This window comes from Sciurus vulgaris (genome assembly GCF_902686455.1).
Source record: "Sciurus vulgaris genome assembly, chromosome: 7".
Classification (NCBI taxonomy): domain Eukaryota; kingdom Metazoa; phylum Chordata; class Mammalia; order Rodentia; family Sciuridae; genus Sciurus; species Sciurus vulgaris.
Window position 1 is genome coordinate 67,928,210 of NC_136467.1, and position 27,541 is coordinate 67,955,750.

Below are 27,541 nucleotides of genomic sequence, written 5' to 3' on the forward strand. Positions count from 1 at the left end.
ATTCTGATTTTCTTCAGGTGATGTATTCAGAGTAGAAGATTTTGTTTTCTGAAAGGAGCTGATAGAAAGTCTATAGCATGCCTCAATACTGTTTCTTTTAAAACTATGAAAAAGTGTTTTGTTTCCCTGAACCTCAAACTCATTTTCTCTGACACAGTGTTCTCTTATTTAGCAGTGTCTTTTGAGAAAATTATCAATGCAACACTATTAATCATTTAACAGCTGGTACAAGAAAGAGCTTCTGGGAGACGGGCTGATGTACAATTCAGGAATAGTTATTTGCTCACTGTTGCTGCACAAGATGCCTGGCACTTCATTCAGTGATCCAGAGAGGCAGTCTTGTTTTTTTGTTGTTGTTGTTGTTTTTTTTTTTTTTTTTTTAATTTTTTTGACTTCTGATTTCTGAAATTAGAATTTTTAGCATATGTGTTTTTTTTAAATAGACATCATCACATTCATAATTTAATGCTATGAGAATAATACATGACATTTTCTGATGAAAGAAGAAAACTAAAGAAAAAATTATATTTGAATTCTCTTGGGGTAGTTCATTTTTTACCAATTAATAAATTAAAATAGTGGTGAAAAACTCAACTGAACTTTGCTAAATGAATAGTGCATCTTACATATTTCTTATAAATTAAAAAGTTTAAGTTCTTGACTACTATGCTGTGAACTTGTGCGATTGACATGACTAAATTTTACCTTAATATCACTAGGTACAATGTCTATTGTATAGCAAAGCTTATAAACTGAATGGGACAATTATTATAAGACACTCTTGATTCATAACCTGGAAAAGAACCCATACTTTTAAAAAACGAATTAAATCAGTGCTACTTATGATTGGAGAAAAAAGTGAATTTGTATAAGAAAAAACACTTGACAAAGTGAGGAGGCTATTCAAATACAGGATGAACATGAGAGATAATCTGAAATTTCATATTAATTGCCCTCACTTACATTTTATTATTTAAGTAAAATTATTGACTCAATTAAACTTTTTAAAATGCTAATCTTTAAAATATTAAAAAAATTTTCTGGACTATGCAGTGCCAAAAACACTTGAAAATTGTCCTTTTTTTCAACTGAGTTATTTGTTCAACCATGTTTTCTTATATGGGCCAAGAGCTTTAATAAGCAAAATGAGATTGTGTTATTCAACAACTCTGATGGCAAACAGCTTAGTTCTTGAGGATTACTTTTGGTATTCAGTAAATCCAGAAGCTGCACTGTTGGTGCTAGTGAAAGAGCTAAAGTCAAATGGAGTAAAAGATGAATCAGTCTCAGCGGCATCAGTCTGTGGTTTATCACAGTTTAAAGCCACTGGTTTATTCAGGGAAAGATGTAGTACTGATAGCAGCAAAAGGTCTGGAGTTGGGCTTCCTGGGCTAAAATTCTGGTTCCCCAGTCCCATCACATTCACTAGCTGGCTGACCTGAAGCAAATTACTTAATAATGTCTCTGAAACTAACTTCATCTGGACGTGGGGAAAGAGACAGTATCTATCTCATACAGCTGTTGTGAGATTTAAGTGAATGTTCAGCATCTAACAAAGAGAAAGGTTTGGTTTTTTATCTCTCACTGATAAAATATGACTTAAAAATAGTTTTACGTACAAAAGGCCTTCCTGGTTATGTTCTGCAGTGTCTTTTGCTATTGTATGCATCTCCTAAACCTGCAATGTGTAGTGTATTCCAGCAGTCAGGGACTTCGTTATCTCACTCGCAGTACTTAGCACAGCAGATCTATGGCATGGCTGTGGTTTGCCCAATATGAATCTTTCAACAGATCCTCTCTTCAGTAAAAATAAGTGTTTAGTCTAAAATACTTGGTTAAAATATAAAATAATGGAAAAATAATTCAAAAGAAAATAGTTAAAGAAAATTTATTTTATTTAATCTTCAATTTTTATTAATCTTTCCTTCCCTGTATGTGATGGTAAATTTTTTATATCAATTTGACTAGAGTAAGGGATACCTAGGTAACCAGTGAAGCTTTATTTCTGAGTGTCTGTGAAGGTGTTTATATTGGAGATTGACCTGTGAGTTGGTAGACTGAGTAGGGAGGATCTACCCTCAGTATGTGTAGGCACCATTCAAATGGCTGGAGACCAGAGTAGAAAGAAAAGGCAGAGGAAAGTTGAGTTCCTCGAGCTGGGACACCCTTCTTTGGCTCTTGGACACCAGAACTCCAGGTTCACTGGCCTTTTGACTATAGGACTTGTACAGGGGCCCCTCATTTCTCAGTTCTTTGGCTATGAACTGAGATTTATGCTTGGACAGAGCCATACTATTAGCCTCCCTGGGCCTCCAGCTTGCGCATTTCTGCTGGGAACATCTCACCCTCCATGGTGGTGTGAGTCAATTCCCCTAATAAATCCTCTCTCATATATCTATGTATTTATATGTACATCCTATTGGTTCTGTCTCTCTGGAGAATGCCAACTAATACACTATCTTTATTTTTAAGATCCTCAAAGAGAAGAGTTTGGTCACTTATCTCTCACTGCTAAAATATAATTTTAAAACAGCTTATGTATAACTGGGCTTCCTGATTATATCTTGTAATTTATTTTGCTATTGTGTATGTTTCCTAAAATGAAAATGTGTAGTACATGGCAGCTCAGTCAGGAACTTCTCTCTCTTGTTCCCTAGTTTAACTCAGTGCTTTATTCAGCATAATAAGTGCTCCATAAATAATTTTGAGCGGATAAATGAGTCCATGCAGATTAATCGAACAATGAACTCTGAGCACATAAGAATTTTTGTAAATTGAACTTTAGTTATAAAATAATGTATCTTTATTTTAGAAATTTTATGTAATAAAAATAAGCATGTGGTAAATATATACATAAGAATCCACTATCCATAAATATATTTCTTAGCATTTTTCCATATAATATTTTATGTTTATATATTTTCTATGCATATATGCATAGTCATAAAATGACTGAAAACAATGTTTTAGAACAAAATATATACTGCTTATTAAACATCTAAAGAAAAGTAGTTATATGAAGAAAACCCCCCAAATGATCATGGAGGAGTTGGGCAGATGGACTAAGGACTGAATGCTAGGACATAATACAAAGAATAAGAAGCAGAAAGAAGGGGATAAAAGAGAGAGTGCATTCATTAGAGAGAGCATTTAAAATGGATGGGAGTAGCAGGAGGCAAAGTCTGCTCTGCCTCAGAGCCTGTCCTCTGGCCAGGCCTTATTGACCCTGCATTGTGTCTTAGTCACAGAAGAGTGTCAAGTGAAACTGTGAAGATGATTTACACAAAAGATCTTGGGAGACTTTAATGGTCAAGGAAGTTTCTTGAAAGATCCTGACAGCACATATGCATATGTATCAGGGTCATCAGTGAGGGAAAAGTGATCAGATTTTTTTCTTTTGAGATGTTAAAAACAAAAATGCTGTACTAGTCAGTGTACTCCAAAAGGACAGAACTAAAAGGATGTACATATACATAGAGTGAACTAAATATGATTTTAAATTGTTTTAAAATATGATATATGGAGGTTGATATTGTAGAGAAAGAACTGGGTAACTTAGCATAAGGAACTTAGATTGTCCCTGAGATGCAAAGGATAAAAATCTTAAACTTCTTTGATATTCAAAGTTACTGAAACCTGTTGAATGAACAGAGACAGACTTGATGGAGGCTTGAAACAGGGAAGACCAAAGAGGCCCTTGATATTCACATCACTAGGTTTTAGAAGATAGATGGCACCAGTAAGGACTGACTGTCTCCTCATATGACCTATGTTATGAAGTAAGCATGTAACTGGCAGCAAAATTAGTCCTTATTTTGCTGTTTTATACTTTCTACACAGATAAAATGATCAAAACAGTAGTTTTACTGGGCATGATCATGAAGAACAGGAACCATTCTCCCCTGACACTTGAAGAATTATGGCATCTAAGCAGCTGCTGTTTTAAAGCTGGGGCAGGAGTCTTACTTTAGCTATATTGCTTTGGACAGGACTGACTGGAGAAATGTGCCATCCATGGTGGTGAGCTGAAGGTTGTTTACATGTACTGGATATTACACAGGTTCCTGGTTGATTATGGAGTGCAGATAGGAAGCAAACTAAATGGTATTTGGGTTTAGTATTCTCCCAGCTTCAAGGAATAAATTGCTAGCCTAAGGGCAGGAAGAAGTAAGCCTGACTAAATGAAAATGAAAAAGCAGTTCAAGGATCTGGAGGATTTTTATGGAAATGTACTGAAATACCTTGGAATTTTGGATGTAACATTTAAGAGCAATGAAATGTGATGGAATAGTGACCTGATCCCAGACTGGGATGGAGTGGGAGAACTTGTGCATGAAGGAGGGAAGTACTCTCTGTATTTCAGCCAAGCAGCCTCTGCATATTGTGATCTTTATGTGATATATTGTGGTTAGCTTATCAATAGGGGGTATATTTTGTTTCCTATTTCTGATATAACAAATTGCTGTAAACTTAGCAGTTGAAGCAACATGAATTTATTATTGTATAGTTTTGGAGAAAGATTCCAAACTTGATCAGCAGGGGTACATTTCTTTAGGGGACACTACAGGAGGCTCCATTCCTTTGCCTTTTCCAAATTCTAGCACACATTTCTTGGCTGATGGCTCTACAGCATCCTGATCCTTGTTTCTGTATTCTTCTCCGATTCCCCTCTTCCTGACTCCTTCTGTCACTTATAAGCATTCTTAGGATTTCATTAAGCTCACTTGGATAATGCAGATCATCTCTGCAGCTCAAGATCCTTAACTTAATCAATCTGCAATGCTCTTTTTGCCATGCAAGGTAACATGCTCACAGGTTCTGGGAATTAGGACATCTTTGGAGGGGTCATTATTCTACCCACTTAAGGAAGCATTGCCAGTGATTCTTGCATGTGCAGCAGGGGCTGGTCCACTGCTCGTTCTTTAACTTGTTTCTGGAAAGACAATTTCTACGAAGTTTGAACAGCAAATATTCATGACTCAAGAATTTTGCATTGAACAAGTTTTTATTTGCTAAAATGACATTATTACTTATGTTTAGGTCTCAAAAAGATTCCACATATGCCCTTGAAATTTTTTATTGAAATCATATCTTAGTCAAGTAAGAAATGAATCAAAGTTAGAAAAACAATACATTAAACATTTAAATAAAACCAGTTTGTGAATAACAAAAACAGTCACTCAAATCAATCAAAATTATTATTGTAAATGCTGTTTTGAAAACTAAAATAAAGTCAGTATTTTTAAAGGAAAGGGTACTACAGCCCAGAGAACAACCTTGTGGTTCAGACAGGCATAAGCTCAAATCCAGCCTCTGCAATCTAATACAGTCATATGTAGTTTAATGATGGGAATATATTCTGAGAAATGTGTTTCTAAGTAATTTTGTCATTGTTCAAGCATCATGGAATATACTTACATGACCCTAGATGGTACAGATCAGTTAGTTGATGTGACTTTTTTGATGCAATCAAGAGAAGTGGTCAACATGAGATGTTTGAAGCTATAGATCATATTGCTTTATAATAGATTTTTATAAGTAGAAGAATATACTCTAAAATAATGATATAAAAGATAGCATAGTAAATCCATAAATCAGTAGCATTAAGTATTTCATACTTTACAGAGTTGTGTCTGTTATACTTTTATACAACTGGCAGTGCAGTAGGTCTGTTTCCACCAGCATCACAACAGACATGTGAGAGGTGCTTTGTGCCAGGGCATTACCATAACTATGGCATCACTAAATTGTAGAAAATTTTCAGCTCCATTATATTCTTCTGGGATCATTTTCATAAATATTGTCCATCATTGGTCAAAACTTTGCATTGAATCTGACATGTGGCCAACATGGGGACCCAGTGTCCCAACTACCCCACAGTTTGCCATGGGAAATTCTAGAGAAGCAGGTGAGTGTGATCCCCAAAATTCCACTGATGCAGACTGTATTCCCTGTCAATCTGCTGCTTCTTGAAGGTGGTTCTTCAAACCAGCCTCTTCCTTCTGCTACCTTTCTTCCCCTATTTTCTCTGACTTTCTCAGGTCTCATTTCCAGGAGAAAAGAGAAGTATCCTTGCACTTTTATGGAGGGCTTTAGACATTCTCTTTCTTTTAATTTTACCACTTTAGGCGTGTTTTCTTTGAGGATGTATGCATGTGTTTATGTGTGTGTGTTACCTGTATACTGTTTTTTTCTCATTAGGGTTTATTTTTCTATTCTACAAGTTGGCCGAGCACCAGTGTCCATGAGAGATCCAGATGAGAAGTATTTACCAGTTTTAAGACTCAAATTATAAGAGAAATTCTATTAATGCAAATGATCAGGTTTGAGGAACAAGGCTCCTTCCCTATCAACAGCTCTTATCCACCTTAAAAGATTTGCCTTGTTTCTTTCTGTTTTGTTTATGGATACACTTCTGGTAGTTGGGGAAGATAAAAGGGATCTTTCAGTTTTCTTAATTGGTTTATTATTACATCTTGTACAAAATGGTATAATTTACCAATCTGTAATCTGGAGATTATTCTCTATTCATAAATGTGGGGTTAGCTGTAAGGTAAGGAAAGATGATCTAGAAGTGGTCACTGACATCTTGAATTACTATAATAGAATAACCTCACATATCACTCTACTACTCTTAACAATTGACAGAGTGAAACTGACAAAGTAATTGATGTGCAAACAATTGAATGGAATATACATTGATGTATCTCAGAATTAAGTATGTGTTAACTTAATATATGATATTAAGAAAAAGTTACTCCTAAATGTATTAAAGAATTATATAGGAAAGAACTTTGAGATAAAATTTTAAAAGTAAGTTAAGATTTAACTATGGAAGTGAAATATCTTTGTTTTCTGAGCCTGTGGTAATTGAACCTCAGAAAATATATTATGCAAAGACTATTTTTTAAGAACTCTAGAAAAAATGATAGGTAAAGTCAGGAGGAAGTAACACTAGGGAGTTGTAACTTAGCAAGTATTATTATTGTCTTAATAAACAACAACAAAAAAATCCCACTAAACAAAGACAAACAAATGAACTCCAGAACCCTCCAGAATTAAAATACAGATAGTTCTAACATAATGGGGATCTGAGGAATGTTGCTAATCAGTGAAGGTTAAAAAAAATTGTCTGGTTCAATAAAAATGAATAGGTAGTATTAAATCGAAGAAATTAATAGTTAAAAATAAATGCATATTTGGGTTTTCATCAGACATAATTACACAAAATCAACAAAAGTATGCTGTTTTACATAGAATGCAAGACACCATCAATTGTAAAATACACCATTTATTTATCACACTGCCAACTCTTAAAAAGGACTGCCAGTCAAGATGCAGTGCTTACTTATTAGTTAGAATTTTTATTCATATTCAAATAGCTGTTTAGATATAGTCATACTTACAAAAATATAAAAGGAAACCCAAAATACCAGTTAAGATATTCCTAAAACTTCTTTGAGTTCAAACTTTAGCGATGACTTTTTAGTTTAGCATCATTGATGTTTGTGTTTTCCTGCACAACATAATCCTGTGTTGTAAAGAGATGTAGTATTTTTAAATAATTTATAGAAGTAAAACTAATATATGTTTCAAATGGAACAGAACCACTTCAGTCTTAGGCTTAAGAAGGTTCCTAAGTTTGTCCAAACCACCAGTTCTGCTCTTCTCCCCATATTATTTGGTTCCTCTATGTAAAAATGCATTTGTCTTTTTGTGTCTCAGGGGGATTGGTTCCAGGACACTCCTACCCAAACCTCAGCAGATATCAAAGTCCATTGCACAAAATTTTGTGCAATGTAGTATTTGCATATCATCACTATACAATCTCCTGTATACCTCAAGTCATCTCTAGATTATTTTTAGCACCTAATATACTATGGAAACAATTGCTGTTGTTTAAGGAATCATGACAAGAAAAGAATTGTAAATTTGGTACAGATACAACTTTTAACAATTATTTCTATAGTTGGTTGAATCCACAGATACAGAATCCAATGATATGGCAGGGGGCAACTATGAAGATGTACAATATTTTCTGTAGAATTTTCTTTGAAAACTGCTGACACCAATTTGAAGGTTTTTGATGTTGGAAATTTTGATATTTCTTCATGCTCCACAAATGACAATTATATCACAACTACCAACTGTCCAATAATAGTCATAGAATGCTGTCTGCATTAAGCCACTTTGATCTTCAAGGCCAAATTATAAAATACATACATTTTAGAAACTGCAAAATATTACTTTTAACCAACTTAAAAAATTCAACCTTCCTAATATAAAAAATAGAAAAGGAAAAAAAAATAAGGAAAACATGGCAACTTAGAACACTAAGCAGTGTACACAAGAAAATCTCATAGGAATGTTAATAAATATGAATTAAACTAAAGAATTAAAGACAGAAATACCAAGATTGTATTAAAAATGGGACTTTCAGGTGCTGTTTTACAGGTCAAGATACCATCAAGTGATTCTAAGTATTTAGTGGGTTTTTAATGAAGGTAACTGGTTACACAACTTTTGGATAAGCAAATGCAGAATGTGATTAGTGGAAGCAAGGAGAGAGAGAGAGAAAGAGAGAGAGAGAGAGAGAGAGAGAGAGAGAGAGAGGAAAGAAAGGGGTGATATCCAAAGGACTGAAGCTTGCTGATACTTTTGGGAGGGAGCTGATGAACTGATAAAGATGCTATCACACCCTGTTCAAGATTCACCAAAGACTTTTGTTTCTTGAACCAGAGCTGTGCCTATGGCCTGTGCTGGACCTGCTACCAATGCTGTCCCTGTGGATGTACTGTAGCCACTTGATGTACTGTATCTGCTTTCCTGCTGATGCTGCTACCACTAAGGACCTTCAGAAACTAGAAGAAGATGAAATAAATTTCTCTTCTCTTCAACCTTACAAATTCCTAGCAAGGCACACGTTAGAAATTGACAGGAAGCCAGCTGGCAAGAGATGCTGGGAAATGCCATTTGCCTACTCCTAGCCCCCTTAACACCGAGCAGAATACAGAATTATGGGAATAGGGGCTTAAAACAAATATGAAAATAACTGAAATTGTTGTCTAAAAGACATGCACTTCAAACAAAAAATTCAGAAGTGCTTATTAATTCAGCAAATATTTATGAAATTCCTTCTAGGTATCAGCTCCTTTTCAAGGTAAGGTGCTATAGCAAAGAGCAAAATAGATGAAAGAGCAGCTCAGTGTATCTTTGATCTTTAACTGAGGGAAGACAACAAACAAAACGAGTAGTTAAATTCTACAGTATACTGAAACATGACAAATATGATAATGAAAAGAAGAAAAGAGAAGAGGAATAAAGAGGGCAGGTGATTCCAGTTGTTAATAAAGCCTGGAAAGTCCTTTTTGAAAATGTGACATTTGAAAAAAGATATGGAGGAGACAAAAAAAAAAAAATAGGAGAGAAAGTAAGTCTGAATGAAATCTGAAATATTTACTTAAATACTACATCAAATGCAGACTAATGTGAAATATAATGAGATAAAGAGAAAGGTATGTTTTAGTGAAAGAAATGTTAGATCAAGGAGGTATAGTGATCATATACATAACTTACAGTATACCAGATCAGCCTCAAAATATATATTATAACAATGTTCAGAATAAGGACAAACATGTATGCATATATACATGCATACATATGTGTGTGTATATATATACATATATATAAAAAATTGTGATTTGAACTGAGAGATATAGCAGAAAACTCTTCTTAGTGTAGTAGATATTTGGGTAATACAATTAAAAAGAAAACATTGACTCTATGTAGAAGTATACATGCAATAAAAGCAATAATACCATCTTTTTCATGCAAAAAGTCCACACAGAAACCTCAATAAGTCTACATGAGCAACATTACATTAAGCCCATGCTGACTATTATTCAAAGACAGCTTAAAAAATCACTTCTACTTGGAAACTAAAATAAATATTGATTTGATTGGAGAGGAACTCATGGGAAACTATGAGGTGCTGAATGATGTAAAGACACTACCTATCAATATTTGTGAGACTCAACCAATGTAGCACTTAGAAAAGAATATTTTTGAGTATATGTACCTGAACAAAAAATATTTTAAAAAACTAATCAAACTATTCAAAAAAACTAGTCAAACTCAAAAATAAAAATAAAGAACAAGAGTAAACATTAAAATCTATAAATTAAGAATAAAATCACTGAAATAGGGAACAAAATCAACAAAGGTGATTGACAAAACAATTTGTAAAAACAAAAAAATCTTTTTCTTGTCTTTTTCAAAGACAAGATAATAAAATGAATTGAAAAAAAATGATATGACATATTCTAAAGTAATAAAGGACATAGTTGACACAAATGCGTTTGCAAACTTGTGCATAGAAGTGTTGAATTTTGCTTGTTTTGCCCATTTAGAGATTTAGTAGTGACCCTTAACAGAACAGAAATTCTGTGTCTCAAAGCAGAGTATAGCTAAGAAGTTTTACAATCACTTTCCTCCTGTTCAGCTCACAGGAGGTAAAAGTTATGTGAAAATAGAAGATTGGAGGAAAGAATTTCTTTAAGTTGAGAACTGTGGGAATGATGTTATATTTTGCTCCACTCTCAATCAGGTCATGGATTTTTCAGAGACCACCTGAGTATTTTATGTTAGAATTTTATGTTAGAATTATCTTAGAATTAGGGGAATATAAAGCCATAAATTCACTTTGTCCTGGAAAAAATGTTTTAAAGATGAGAGGGTATCTTGACAGACTTCTGTTGGCTAAACCAAAGACAATCTTAGGTAACAGTATTTATTTTTGGATTTCGAGGGATTGGGGAGAACATGTTTTTCCTATAGCCCCCTGTCCTCTATTTCAAGAGGATCACGTGAAGGGATATAATAACCCTCATGGTTAAGTTTGTGTGGATCATACACTGCAAGTCTACAGCTTGAGGAGAGTCAACCTGATGGCTGGAGCCAGAATGTTCCAGATTAGGGAACTATGGGATGTGAATCCTCAGACATGAATCTACAGACATGGATCATGAATGAAGTCCTGAAGTACTCCCTAGGACAGTCCACACCAGTCTTCTGCAGCTCCCAAAGGTGGTTAGCAACAGATTATGATGGTACTAGTTAAAGAAGATCTTTTCGCTTTTACCTCTTTCTACTTTCTTCTCTTAATCTCTGGAGAAGGTAGAATCAGCACAGTGATTATGGGAGGAAAAATAAGAAAGGGTTCTGAAGAAGAGAGTAAACTGGGCCAGATCTAAAGTAGGTGAGGTGGTTTAGTTTCAAGTGGAAAAAGATTTGATCAGAATAGTCCTTAACTCTATTTTTAAGTTATTTTTATTTGTTCTAATTAGTTATATGCGACAGTAGAATGCATATATATGTTTTAATAAATCATATGTAAATGAAGTGTAATTTCTCATTTTTCTGATTGTACATATCATAAATCTTAATATGTGCATATGACCAGAGAAAACAAGACTTCATCTACAACAATGACAAACCTTTAGCTGAATATATACCGACAGTGGTCAAGAAAACAATTTCTTTTTCCTTTAGTCTTATCAGCTTCAATGTACTCAATAAACTGTTTATAATTGGCTGAAATGAATTTATAAAAGAAACAGCATTTGAAGATCAAGACAATGAAAAGTAGAACATTTGAATACTGTAATAACGATTAGGTAAACTAAAATAGTAATCAAAATCTTATCATTGCTCTTCCTTGAAAAAAAGTATAAGCTAAAGATAGTTTATTGGGTGAGTTCTACTAAAATTTCAAGGAACAGTCTTACCTAAAATGAGTAGGACAGTTTGAAATATAGAAGTAGAGATCAATGTCATCTATATGGATGTAAAAAAGTCTGAATAAAACATTAACTAATGCAATAGTATCTTAAAAATAATTATATCTCATGGCACTCCCGCGTGAGCGAGGGAAACGGTTCCTGTAGGAGGGATGAACTGGCTGCGAAATAAAAAGCTAATAAAATTTATGTATCAGGAATAGCAACAGAAGACAGAATTATCTTTAACAGAAGACAGCATTATCTTTGAAGCAGGGGCATGACCCATGGAGCTGTCCATAAGGGACTGGCTCTAACAAAAAGAAGGAGCCCGGTACAAAGGGGACAAGTAAGACCGTCCTCCGTGAAAAACAGGATAAGAGGTGGAGTTAAGCAAGCCATATGGCTATAGTGGGTCATGCCCACGTTCTGGGCCTGCATTTCAACTTCCCCAGCGTTGAACCAAATTGCCGGGAAACCACTGACTCAGGCACTCTCGGACAATTTTTCATAATTGTGAGTTCCTTGAGACTAGATTTTCCTAATAGTTCAACCAAACTTGGTTCCTTTACAGGCCATGGATGGCTCCCCACAGTTATATAGTCTAGTTAATGTGTAAACATCAGGAATTATTTCAATATATTTCTTCATATAAATATATTAAAGGTAATTATTCATAATTTTAAAAACTCAAACCTATTAATGATAAATATTCTTAGAAAATTAATGATAGAAAAAATGGTGAATTGCTAATCCTATGCTTATCACATCACATTCACTAGGGAAAAAGAACTCAATGTGGACACACTCCTTTTAAAAGTATTATCAAAAGTACTGTGAAAGAAATTTTAAAAAAGAAACAATCAGCTCTATCTAATGCTTTTCATATAGATGTCATGCCTGAAATTGTGGTATAAGATAACAAGTTCTGTGACTCTAAGATTCAGAAAGCAATAGAACAAACAAAATCAATGGAATAATTAGCTAGTGAAATAGCTGTGGAAAGATGAAGTAAATTTTTAAAAATTTTAAATTTTGGTAAAACATATATCACATAACTTTTTAAAATGTGTAGATTAGCAGTGTTCAATATATTCACATAATTGTGAAACCAGTCTCCAGAACTTCTGTCTTCCAAAATTTATACTCTCTACCCGTGGAATGACTCCCCATTTCCTCCTTCCCCAACTCCAGTCTACTTTCTGTTTCTAGAAAGAGTTTGACTACTCTAGACATCTTTTATAAGTGGAATCAAGCAGAATTTGGCTTATTTCATTTAGAATAGTATCCTCGAGGTTCACCCATATCAAAATATGTGTCAAAACATCTTTCCTTTATAAGGCTGAATAATATTCTATTGTTTGTATATGTTACATTTTGTTTATACATTCATCCTTCAATGTCATTGGATTACTTCCACTTCTTTGATATTGTGAGTAATTCTACTAGGAATGAATGCACAGATCTCCAGTGCCCAATTTTTAATTCTTTTGCAATATAATTAGAATTCTTTTGGATCATATAGTTATTCTTTTAATTTTTGAGGAATTGTCATATAGTTTTACATAACAGCAGCACTATTTTACTATCCTGCCAAGCATGCACAAGAGTTCCTATATCTCCACATTCTCTTCAACACTTTTAATTTCTATTTTTCAATAGAAGCCATCCTAATGAATATAATGTGGTATCTCATTGCAGATTTAAATTGCATTTACCTAATATTAATAATGTTGGGCATCTTTGCAATAAGCATATAGGTCCTCAAATATTTCTAATTTTCAAAATTATCATAAACAAATAGTTCAAGAAATTGAAGAAAAAAGATGCAATGCACTTGCTATAATAATCACTGTCTCAGGAAAAGAAACAGTCATAATTCACATAGAAATAGAATAGTTATATACAAGAGGAACTTCAATTATTTTAATAACCGTAGAGATATCAAATATCAAAGTACCTTTTTAAAATATCAAACAGGTAGAACTTAAAATATCAGTGGTATGTCTTGACTTTTCTGGAATGAAGTTACCTGTGCATTTATCCACAGATAAAATGAAGACCTTCTACAAAATAATTTGAGAAAGGCAAAGCATCTGATGCATTTTAAGTAAAATCTGAATGGCAGTGAATATTTTTAAAAGAACTCTGGATTTATTAATAATATAAGATAAATTATAACTAAATACCTTTTCATTGCTTTAGATTGGTAAAAAATTTTGTAACTACTTCTACTGTGGACAAGGACAAAGGAAATGGTAACTCTTAGTCAATGATGATGAGCATGAAAATGAGACCAAAACTTTAAGAGTACTTTAAGAGTAATTTGAATGTAAGCATATAATATATATAATATAATATATGTACTATACTGATATTAATATGATATAATATCATTTGGGAATATATTATCATGAAAAAGGCCAAAGATTAAGAATCCTACTTTAAAGAAGTACATAACATATAACACACATAAATACACAACACATATAGATACATACCATATTTGATCAGTTTTATTACCCTGTACCTTCCCTTTCCCTTGCCTCCTCCTTCCCCCTGGTTCCCTTCTCCTAATCTACTGGTCACAATGAATCCCACTATTATGTGTAATCATAACTCACCAATTTAAAAAGTCATTTCCAACAATTAAGGTAAAGATAATCAATTAATGATAATTTTTAAAAAGTATTTCCTTGTGCTGGGGATATAGTTTAGTTAGTAGAGTTCTTATCTTGCAAGCATAAGGCCCTGGATTCAATCCCCAACACCACAAAAAAGAAAAAGAGAAGAAAAGAAAAAGTATTCCCTTGTATAACATCAATTAATACATGAAAATGTTGATGGACAATACAAAGGCAGATGTATTTTCAAAAAATAGTATTGGAATACTTGGACACTTTTCACAGAGAAAAGAAATGCTTTGATCACAGTGGCACATGCTTGTAATATCTGCTACTCAGAAGGCTAAACCCGGAGTATTGCTTGAGCCCAGGAGATTGAGCCCAGCCTGGCAAATAAAGAGACCCTGTCTCAAAAAGAAAAGAAAAGAAAAGGAAAAGATAAACAATGCATGACATTATTTCACACCATTAATAAAACTTAACTGAATTATAAGAACTAAAGAACTAAAGCTATTAAACTTCCAGGAAAGAAAAAACAGAGAGAATTGTAGTGTAGGAACACATAGTAGCTTGAGCTGGGGATAATCATATCTCATTTCTTGTATACATCAAAATTGGAGATGTTACACAAAATGTCTAAGTCTAAAATTTTCTCCCTTCCACCTAGGTATTCACATGGATTCAGGAAATTCTTGGTAATCAACAAGGTAGGGAAAGTGTATATGCACACAGAACAAACTTTGAAAGAGAAAACTGAAGATGTATATTTGAAAAGAGACCCACCATGTATACTTGTGAACAAGGTAACACACAATACACATTTAGAAAAGAAAGAGGGTGTGATAGTGAAGATCATCAAAGAGGTTAGAGTGGTCGTTTAAGAGAATAAAACATTATGTTAACTGAGTATTTAACTGAATGACTGACATGCATTTCTTTTGAGTGTTAGGGCTCATTTTGGTCTGTATTATCCATAGGATGATATGATCAATGGTTCCCAGTGTGGCATTATTTCTAGTAGTAATGAGAATGAAGTATAAATAAGCCCAAATATCTACCAACAGATAAATAAAGAAATTTTGGGTGACTCATATGATGAAATATTATATAACATTGTTATGGTTTAGATATGAGGTGTCCCTAAAAACTCAAGGTTAAAAAAATGCAAGAAGGTTTAGAGGTGAAATGATTGGGTCATGAGAGATTTAAGCTAATCAGTCCATTAATCCACTGCTATTAACTGGGCAGTAACGGGAGGCAGGTGGGGAATGGCAAAAGGAGGTAGGTCCCTTGGGGTATGGGGTTTATATTTTGTCCCTGGTGAGAAGAGCTCTCTCTGCCTTCCTGATTGCCACATCCTGAGCTACTTTCCTCTGCCATGCTGTCCTATGTCACCTCAGGCCCAGAGCTATGGAATCAGTTCATCTATGAACTGAGACCTCTGAAGCTGTGAGCACCAAATAAACTTTTCCTCCTCTAAAATTGATCTTGTCAGGTCTTTTGATCACAGTGACAAAAAAGATGACTAAAAAAAGCATGTAGAATAAACTAGAGATAGAAAATAACAACTCAGAGACCAAAGCCTGAATGTTTTTGTCAGATAGGGCCTAATCCAGCATAGCAACTAGATGTTGATGAATGAAGTTCCAGGGAGGAAAAATGTGATAGATCTTTTAAGCTGAAAAACCTTACATCATCTCAGCGCCCTATTAAGAAAGCCCAGTCTCAGACTAAAGACTATAGGGCTGGTGATAAGACAGTGGTTTGGAAGATTTTGAATAGCACATCTCTCCTTAGCACTTGTTTTAGGATTTCAGTGTCTGGCTATATTTGTTGGACAGTTGAGTGTTATGGTTTAGATGTGAGGTGTCCCTCAGGAACTCATATGTGAAACAATGCAAGAGAGTTTAGAGGTAAAACAATTGGGTTATTAGAGCTTTAATCTAATCATTATATTCATTAATACACTTGAATGAATTAACTGTGTGGTAACTGTAGGCAGGTAGTGTGTGACTGGAGGAGGTAGGTAAGTGGGGGCATGGCTTTGGGGTATACATTTTGTCCCTGGAGAACAAAGCTCTCTGTTTCCTGATTGTCAGTCCTGAGTAGCTTTTCCTTCCCTTTCTTTGTGGTATATTGCCTCACCTCTTACTCAAAGCAATGGAGTTGACCATCTGTGAACTGTGAGCAACAAATAGACTTTTCTTCCTGTAAAATTGTTCTTGTCAAGTCTCTTGGTCACAGCAGCAAAACAAACAAACAAACAAAAACAACAACAAAAACCTGACTAAAACAATTTCTTGGTTTCAAATTGCAATGCTGATATCTTTTGATAAAGTCAGTCTACCCTGCTGTCAGTAGGGTAGATGACTAGGTCAAGCCAAGTATCAACATAATTAGATTTTAGAGACAACACTGAATGCAAACTGCATTCCATACCATTGAGTAGTATAGATTATTTATGTAAATTATGGAAATTAAAAACAAATGTAAAATGTGCTACATATTTTGTTATTTTGAGCACATTTAATAATATTCTTGGGATGATTACTAGGTATATGTTGATTGTATTTGCTTAATCTTCCTAAATACTGAAATCAGAAAAGAAAATGCTAAGTGCATTTGTCTAAAATAAATGAGTATTTGCCTTTTCTCTTAGAGTATTTAAGAGCCAGAACCAGCAGGTATAGCTTCTTGGGAGATGCGTGAAGTTAGAGGTTTGGCGATTTGGTCCAATCCAAGGCTGGAGAGTACGTACCCTATCCATGCCCTGTGGATGGACAATGTAGAAGCACTGAAAGAGACCTTATCCTCTTTCACTGTTCACATTTGCCTTTTCAACGCTGAATAATAGAGACACAAAGATCTATGCTGGAGTCAGACAGACTTTGAGGAAGGAACTGTTGCCTTTCAGGGATTTCTGGGGAGCACTCTATGCATCAATATTTCCTTTTCATCCACTGGCAATAATTCTAGAATCAGGCAAATCACTCAAATATTTATAGGCAATACTGCCCATGCCAATGCCTAGAATCTCATCAGACTTAAAGAAAGGCATGGGCCCTGTCATCAAAGGCGGGCACTTTCAAAGGAAAAACATCACACATTCTCATGTATCTTTAATGGATAAAGAAATCTCGATATTTTTACTGAAGGTGTTGGTGTCTATGGATTAATAATCTGCTTTCTAATCAAAGAAATAAGGAAGGTTGCAATTTATTCTTCCATGTGAAATATTTCCACTTCAGGAAAAATGACCTTGGGCTTAACCAAACTATGTCCTTTACTGACCTCAATAATTTAGACTTTTCCAACTATCAAGACATGGGAGCAAGTTGCCCAGATCAGCATTGCTGTTCCTGCTTCAGTCTCCCTATGTGGTCACATCTCTCCAGTTATTTTCCTTGCCCTAACTCTAAACATGCAAACTGCTGGCACAGCAACTGAAGTGCAGAAAATGTCCTTTTGCTCTTTGCCATCTAATTATGTAGGGTGCATTTCCCCAAGTTGTGTATTTTGTCTTTAGATTTAACCAGAATTGTTAAAGGTTTTTATTTTTACAGCCAGACCTCGTGTGTTCTGGGACAAACTCCTCACGGACCATTTCAGCTATGTGATCTGCCTTCTTTTACTAGCTCTCTAACTTTTAATAACTCAACCTATTTCCTTCCTTCAGTTGCAATAGTACTGCTATTTAGAAGAGATTCAACACACTTCCTGTCTGCCAGTAGGCTTTTAAATTGGGCATTTAAAAATTTGCTTCAAGACAGAGTTTTACTAGAAAGCAATAATGATTCTTTCATCCCTGCTGCATTTTTTATATTAGCAGTTAAGTAAAACAGTAAAATGTGCAGAGCATTTAGTAGTGATATAATTACTTGTTGCCAGTAGCCAAACACCTGTTGAAAGTCACAGATTTTTGCAAAATATATGCTGGTTATTTAATAAATGTGATAGTCCATGGATACGTTTAATAAACACTAGCTCTTTCCTTGGTTGATTCTGACTGTAATTCTTTGCACACCTCCATGTTTGTTCGAAAACTTTTCAGGTCAATTTAATCAACCAGCCAATTAAATGAGAACAGGCAAAATTACCAATAGTTGTGATTGCATGATTTGACTTGATAAATTGTGAAATTCATGCATTTAAAACAACACCCGTCTTTATCTTGTAGTCATGCTCCCTACCATTCTGGTTGCTTCACACTTCACCCAAATCACAGCCAGATGTCCTTGGAGCTATTCAACCTTCCTCCAAGTTGATTCTGAGCAGCAGAAAACCAATCTTCGTACTTAATTCTAAAGCCTGTTATCATTGTACCATTTCTTACATCCTGTTTCTCTCTTACTGCCATTGTTTCGTACCTGTTTCATAGATGGAGTTAACATCTCTATCTTCTGATTCAGGCTTTCACCAGTCTCCTACAGAAGACTGCAGAACATTGACCTTCATTCGTAATGAACTATGACTTTTAGGCTTATTCACAGACTAAAACCTTTTGCTATTATGATCAGACTTTATGTCTAATACCTTGATTTCTGTATGTAATATTATTTCTTCTTTCATTCAATTAACTAAATTATTTAATTCAGTTGCAATATTTATTGACTTTTTCTACATGACCAACATTATCTTAGACAATGAAAAAAAAAACAATTCCTATCCTTGAGGAGTTTATATTTCTGGTGAGGTAGAGAAATTAAAAAAAAAAAAAAAAAGGATCCTACATGTATAATTTTAACACAGTGCAGTAAGAACTATATGAGTAGAATACAAATAATAGGAAGAGGGGCCACGTGATGAGATGGTTAAAAATATTGGCACTAGGGGCTGGGGAGATAACTCAGTCGGTAAAAGTGCTTGCCTTGCAAGCACAAGGCCCTGGGTTCAATTCCCAGCACCACACACACACACACACACAAAATATTGGCGCTAGCTAGGCATGGTGGTGCATGCCTAAAATCCCAGCAACTCAGGAGACTGAGACTGGAATTCAAAGCCAACCTCAGCAACTTAACAAGGCCCTGAGTAACCTTAGTGAGCTCCTTTCTCAAAATAGAAAATAAAAAGGGCTGGGGATGTGGCTCAGTGGTTAAGGGCCCCTAGATTCAATCCCTGATACAAAACACACAAACAAAACATTGACTGTAGCATCTCAGATTGACTGTACCTATAAATGTTTTACCATTCATCAATTTATTTTTTCATGCCTCAGGTGTCTTATGGTTTAATTTAGGACACCTACATGACTCCCTTCAAAGGATTGTCATGAGAAGGTAAAGAAATTCTATACGCATAATATTTGGGCTAATTCCTAATGTAATTTGTAGTCAATATATGCCATTGCTATTGTAAGATTATTATTCTTATACTATCTTTACTATGCCAACTGTGGGAAGTGAGAAAAGAGGTTATTTGGCATAATTGGCAAATTGCTTTTGGATGAATGAAAACAAGGCTCAGAGCCATGAGATTTGGTTTGGTTTCAGGATTTGCCACTAGAAAATAATAGGCACTTAGCCACTTGAAATTTGGTATTTTTTAATGTAACCTGAATATATTTTAAGAGTTTTTTTTCTCCACTCCCCGCAACTTGGGTTGCATGTGGACCATAAAGACATTATCTCACAAATCTCAGTGTTTTTAATTATTTTTATTATAATGCTATTAGGTTTACCATGAAACACTATATAAACCAAATAAATCTTTCATACAAATAAAACTTTACAATTAAAACCAAAACAAATACCTCCTGTTCTGAACTTAATTTCACTGGATTTGTTTTTGTCGGCATCTAAGAAGTGCTTATAGAAAATAACTTTATCCTAGTTTTCACTATTGTCTTTGCAGACACCACAAGAGATTTTCTGTCTCAGTTCTTTGAAGACTTATTGAACACAATTTCTTCAGTTAATTTTCAGTATATAATTATTCTAATTTTAAGTATTAGTAGGTCCAATGCAACTTTAATCAAATGGTCAAAGGTAACATCACAGTTATGGGACACATTGAAACCATGGACCACTTGATGGAATGGTCCATCCATCCATCAATGCATAGGGAACGTAGCATATCTTCTGTGATATTCTTGCCAAAGATATACAACCTGAATCTTACCATAGAAAGGATGAGAGAATCCCAAATTGTGGGGCATTCTACAGAATAACTGGATGATAATTTTTGTAATCTCAAGGTCAGGATAATCATGGTAGACAGAGAATATCTCCCAAGTTGAATGGTGTTAGAGACACATGACAGGTATATGCAATGTGTGTCTCTGGATTGGATCTTTTTTGCTATGAAAGACTTTATCGATAACACTAGAAAAATTAAGTGGAGCCTGAGGATTAGGTGCTAATAACGTACCAGATTTTTTTTCCCCAAATGTGATGACTGTAGTATAATTATGGAGGTCCTTGTTTATAGAAATTATTGGTCAAGTATTAGAACATGATGTAATATTGCATCAGCAATGTACTTTCACATGATTTGGGAAAAAAATTGACATTGTATATACAATGTAATTTTGGAGTTGCTTAAAATTATTTAACAATACTCTTCTTCAATGAATTTGAAAGGAAATATACAAATATATATATATTCAATTCAAAGCTAAATAAAAATATCATTCTCTTATTTAATTTTTTTCCACCTCCTCCAGTTTAGTAAGTGATATCATTTTGCTGAAACTAAACAGTCGTAATCAATAAAATATGGTAATTAATGCAGGAATCTTTTGATTTTTTTATCTTATCCATATTGTGTAGTAACTTAATTCTCACATTTCTTTCCTCTATTCAAATAGGTATCCTGATATTTTGGCCATTAATCAAACTGACACAATTCTTCTCTTATTAGTTCAAATCATTAAAATAATAATTTCTGACATTTATGTGATTGTATACATAATTACAATTTAAGATTTTCCAATTGCATGGCAGTTTTAAAGGGCTCATTTGGATAGTTAAGAATAATTTATTGTTTCAGATTATCACTGAATTTCAGACCTCTACTATGGAGATGATCCCTGATTTGAAAAGCATTGGCAGGGACCAAGTAATGTTATGTTCTCTTCCAAACATAGAATCTCTGTAATTCTAGACGCATAAAGCATTTCCTTGAAATTAGTCCTTTATGTGGTTGAGGATAATCTAGTATTGTCAAAATCAAATAGGATCTTTATAACAATCTATAAAGATTAAATATAAAAGATTATAATCTATTATAATATTTATATTATAATCTATAAAGATTAAATATAAAGATTAATACATAAATCTATATTGGGGGAAACAATCATTCCCCCAATTTTTTCTTGAAAAAATACAGAAGGTATTTTCTTGAAAAAATACAGAAGGTACAGAAAGGGAAGGGAATAGGGGAGAGAAAGAGAAAGTACTAGGGAAAGAGATTGAGCAAACTATGTTATGTGCATGTTTGAATAAAGAATCCGGCTATTATCTATAATGCACCAATAAAAATGATAAAGGAAATTGTAGATATGAGTGAAATGTTACTTTTTGTCTACTAGATATATCTATATGAGAAAGATGCAAAGCCTCAAACATCATACTTGTATTAGAAACAGGTGAACTCAGGTATCACTAAATCATATCCCAATCTCCTGGTGTCTTTTGTAAGGTTCTTAAAATGTTTCCCATATTGTTAAAGTTGTGTTTTTTCTAACTCTCAGGTTTGCAGAAGTATGTGGAAGAAAGGAAAAAAAAAAAAAGAAAGAAAGAAAGAAAAGTCACTTCCATGTCCCCTGGTAGTTGCTACTTGATCAGATGTTACTTTAGAAAGCCCTGGCACAAAGTGAAGGTTTACTGAGTATACCAAGGTTCCCTGGGATCACATAATTCATTTCACTCTATACTTCAGCGTTTCATATGTTGATGCCTGTGTAGAAGTCTAGTAGACACATCATGTTCAGATAAATGCTGAATATGGTTCAGTGAGTTGCTGTCAGGGTTAGAAGGAAATTCTTTATAAAATCTGATTTCAAGTATTTGGTAAGAGTGTAATAAATAACAAAAATAATGCTGAATGAAATCTGTTGAATTTTACTGTTCATTTTTCTGAGCCTCATATGGAAAAGTTTGCTCAAGACAACAATTTTAAAACCTATTAAAACCAACAGGAAATCACAGCAACATAACTCAGGGTGCAGGATATTCTGATTGACTTTGATGGTGTGTGATTTGTAACCATGCTGTGCAGAATACAATAACATTGTTATACCTCTTACTCTCAAAGGTACAAGTAGAGAAAATTATTATATCCTGGTATGTTGATCTCAAGAATTTACAAATCTTTTAATAATGATACTGCCACCTAAGTTTGCAAAAAATGCCTTCCTTATTTGCTGTAGTGTATTTCCTGTTTCTTTTGGAAATTTAGTAATGATTTCATCTGAATGAGAAATGTGGATTTTATTTTTATATTCGTCTGCCTATGTCTACTTAAAATTTAATTGAATTTGTACTATTTTCAATGAGGAAATAGTTGAAAGAGTCATTTATTAAGATTAGCATTTGCAAATTTCCTGCCTTGTATTTATACTCAGAATTGATAACTAAGAAATGTTTGGCTATATCTGGCAGTAGAAGATTTACATAATAGCTAGGCCAGTGAAACTCATTAACTTTCAAAGTAGCATTCATGGTAGTTGCTTAAAAGCTAAAAAAAAAAAATGCTTAATTTAAAAATCCTCATTTTGATCAATAATGAGATAGTTTTAGGAATTAACTGATTCATGGAATAAGCCATCATTATTTTGCAGTTTAAAATATCACATGCAATTTCATTATCATGAAACAAATTTCGAACTGATTTGAACTTGCTTATTTTATATATAAATTTCACTCTGCTATAAATTGTCCAACATATACTACCAAGATATGCATCAAATATTATGTTTGAAGCACTATAGAAAGTAAGGAAAACTATGTTCAAAGAGAATATTGTGAGTGAAGTCAATATCTTTAGACCAATAGTTGAAAGTATCTGAGTCACATAAAGTCATTAATCAAAATCAAAGGGGGAAAACATTCTTAGTATCATTTTCATTTTCTCTTAATTGTTTTCTTCTTCTCATACCTTTGGGATTATAGGAGACATAATAGTGAAAGAAAAAGCCACACAGAGGAATTAAGAATTTAACAGACCCACAGGATTAACATCTGACTCTTTTCAGATTTATTAATGACAGACTTGCTCACAATGCCCTTAACTCTAGGAAATCTCATTCACTGGCAAGTCACTCTTAGTTTTCTTTGTATTTGCAGCAGATCTTGTATATCTGCCTTGTTTTTCTCCCTTGTTAGTCTCCCTGTTATCCTGAAATACTGGTTTCGGATGGAAAATGATGAAATAGAAATTGTCTTTCTATTATATTAGCCTTTAAAAAGCTAGAGAAAGTTTAAAATGAGTGTAGGTTTACCTCCTTTCTCAACACTCAGCTTTGTCTATTTCTTTCTTTTTTCAAGTGACAGTGAAGTGAGTACTTTAATCCTGCCTTACCTGCAGGGGATGCCCCATGCAGGACCCCTAATGGATTCCTGAAATCATAGATAGAACCTGACCCTTTATATATACTAAGCATATTTTCTATACATATATACTTATGATGAAGTTTAATTAAAAGGCTAGCATTGTAGGATATTAACAATAACTAATAATAAAAAAGAATAATTGAAATAATATGCTGTAATATTTATGTAAATATAGTTTCTTTGTTTTGAAAGAATCAGGACAAGATTAACACTTTCAGCCCACAGTTACCATGAATCACTGAAACCACAGAAGCAAAACTGTGGATAAATGAGGGGGATCATCTTATTTTATAGTAGATGCCAATAGATTCTATGGAATCATCCAATAAAGGAAAAGGTCAGGAACTCAGAGAAGGGAGCAGAAATGTCTTTGTACCAGAGGTCTAGCCAGTTCCTTTGGCCTCAGTTTGAAATTGTTCTTCAATTATTCCTGAAAGGTAACAGTCAATACTTCACTCATATTTACCTCAAATATTCTGAAAGAAACCCTACAGTTCTTACAAATATTGTAATTGAAATTTTTTCTGTTTTGTTCTCAAATTAAATCACTTACTATATTATAGCTATGATACCTTATTATGAAAGTAATGCATTTTGGAAAAAAATTGTAAGAAATAAAGAAAAACAAGTAGAGCAAGTAATCCTTTCCAAAGAGACAATATTAATATCTTGAATACATATTCTGCAAGGCTTATTTCTATGTAGACATACACTTAGCATATATGTTAATTTCTCTAAAATTAGGATTTAAACTTTGGTTGTATAACTTGTCACCAAATGGTACATTATGAATATTTTCTTTGTAAGCATGATATTTAATAGTTACCATAATGTGTCTGAGCAGTTTCTTATTTCTAGGTCTTCAGATGGTTTTTTAAATTATGAATAATATTGCAAGAAATATTTTAGCTGCAATTTGTGGATATCTCAAATTATTACTTTAAGTCAAATTTCTTGAACTTGAATCAAATTGATGGCATACATTACATTTTATGCGTGGTGGAAAATTGTTGATAACAAAGCTGCATATAGCAATTTATGATCCCCAAAAGTCAGGATAGTTATTTCCTAGTTCCCTTCTCTATGCTATTAATTGCTCACAGTAAGATTTTAAAACCATCTCTGCCAATATGATAGGTAAAAAATTAATCTTATCTTTTTATATCAATACTTAATAAGGCTGAATATTTCATTATTCCTCTGTTAGACATTTTGAGTACTGTACAATCATGTTATTTGCTATTTTCATATTGATTTGTAAAAGGTTTTTACATATATGTTTGTATCATGTAGCCACCAAATATTGTCTCCAGTTTATATTTTGTATATTAATTGCATTAATGGTATTTCTGAGATAATTTTACTTCTTGTAAACTATTAGTTTTTAGTTTTGGTGTTTTTTGTTATTGTTTTAAATTTTTCACATCAAGTCTATGAATATTTACAGTGTGAATGAGGATCTTTCAAACATTTTACCTAGTAAAGAAATATTTTTTTCCTGAAGAAGTTTAAAATATTGACCATGTGGATTGCTTGGTTTTGTTAACTTTCACAGAACTCAGCTACTAACAACTTTTTCAGAATTCTTTGTTAAATTCTGAGGATCATAGGATCATAATTCACCTACTTTGAGTTAATTTTCTTTAACTAGAATGTTGTTTATTTTATTGTAATTTAATAACATGGAATTGTTTATTATTTCCTTTTTATTACAATCTTCTCTTTGAATCATTTTGTGAATTCTTAATTTGAGTTTTCTATGTTTACATTTTAAATTTATTTTTATTGTAAACAAATGGGATACACATTGTTTCTGTTTGTACATGGAGTAACAGCATACCATTTGCATATTCATAAATTTACACAGGTAATGATGTTTGATTCATTCCATTATTTTTTTCCTCCCCCCCACCCCTCCCACCTCTCTTTTCCCTCTATACAGTCCCTCCTTCCTCCATTCTTGTCCCACTCCCACCCCCCATTAAGTGTCATCATCCGCTTATCAGTGAGATCATTCCTCTTTTGGATTTTTGAGATTGGCTTATCTCACTTAACATGATATTTTCCAATTTCATCCATTTGCCTGAAAATGCCATAATTTTATTATTCTTTATAGCTGAGTAATATGCCATTGTGTATATATATATATATATATATATATATATATATATATATATCACAGTTTCTTTATCCATTCATCAATTGAAGGGCATCTAGGTTGGTTCCATAGTCTGGCTATTGTGAATTGAGCCGCTGTGAACATTGATGTGGCTGTATCTCTGTAGTGTACTGATTTTAAGTCCTTTGGGTATAGGCCGAGGAGTGGGATAGCTGGGTCAAATGGTAGGTCCATTCCAAGTTTTCTAAGGAATCTCCACACTGCTTTCCAGAGTGGCTGCACTAATTTGCAGTCCCACCAGCAATGTATGAGTGTACCTTTTTCCCGACATCCTCTCCAACACCTATTGTTGCTTGTGTTCTTGATAATCGCCATTCTAATTGGGGTGAGATGGAATCTTAGTGTAGTTTTGATTTGCATTTCTCTTACTACTAAAGATGTTGAACATTTTTTCATATATCTGTTGATTGCTTGTACATCTTCTTCTGTGAAGTGTCTGTTCATTTCCTTAGCCCATTTGTTGATTGGGTTATTTGTATTCTTGGTGTAGAGTTTTTTGAGTTCTTTATAGATTCTGGAGATTAGTGCTCTATCTGAAGTATGAGAGGCAAAGATATTCTCCCACTCTGTAGGCTCTCTCTTCGCATTGCTGATAGTTTCCTTTGCTGAATGAAAGCTATTTAGTTTGAATCTATCCCAGTTATTGATTCTTGCTTTTATGTCTTGTGCTATGGGAGTCCTGTTAAGGAAGTCTGATCCTAAGCCAACAAGGTGAAGATGTGGACCTACTTTTTGTTCTATAAGATGCAGGGTCTCTGGTCTGATTTCAAGGTCCTTGATCCATTGTGAGTTGAGTTTTGTGCAGGGTGAGAGATATGGGTTTAGTTTCATTCTGTTGCATATGGATTTCCAGTTTTCCCAGCACCATTTGTTGAAGAGACTATCTTTTCTCCATTGCATATTTTTGGCACCTTTGTCAAGTATTAGAAAATTGTATTTATTTGGGTTTTTGTCCGTGTCCTCTATTCTGTACCATTGATCTATCTGTCTATTTTGGTGCCAATATCATGCTGTTTTTGTTACTATTGCTTTGTAGTATAGTTGAAGTTCTGGTATTGCGATACCCCCTGTTTCATTCTTCCTGCTAAGGATTGCTTTAGCTATTCTGGGTTTCTTATTCTTCCAGATGAATTTCATGATTGCTTGCGCTATTTCTATAAAGTACATCATTGGGATTTTAATTGGGATTGCATTGAATCTGTATAGCACTTTTGGTAGTATGGCCATTTTTACAATATTAATTCTGCCTATCCAAGAACATGGGAGATCTTTCCATCTTCTAAGGTCTTCCTTAATTTCTTTCTTCAGTGTTTTGTAGTTTTCATTGTAGAGATCTTTTACCTCTTTGGTTAGATTGATTCCCAAGTATTTTATTTTTTTTTTTGAGGCTATTGCAAATGGAGT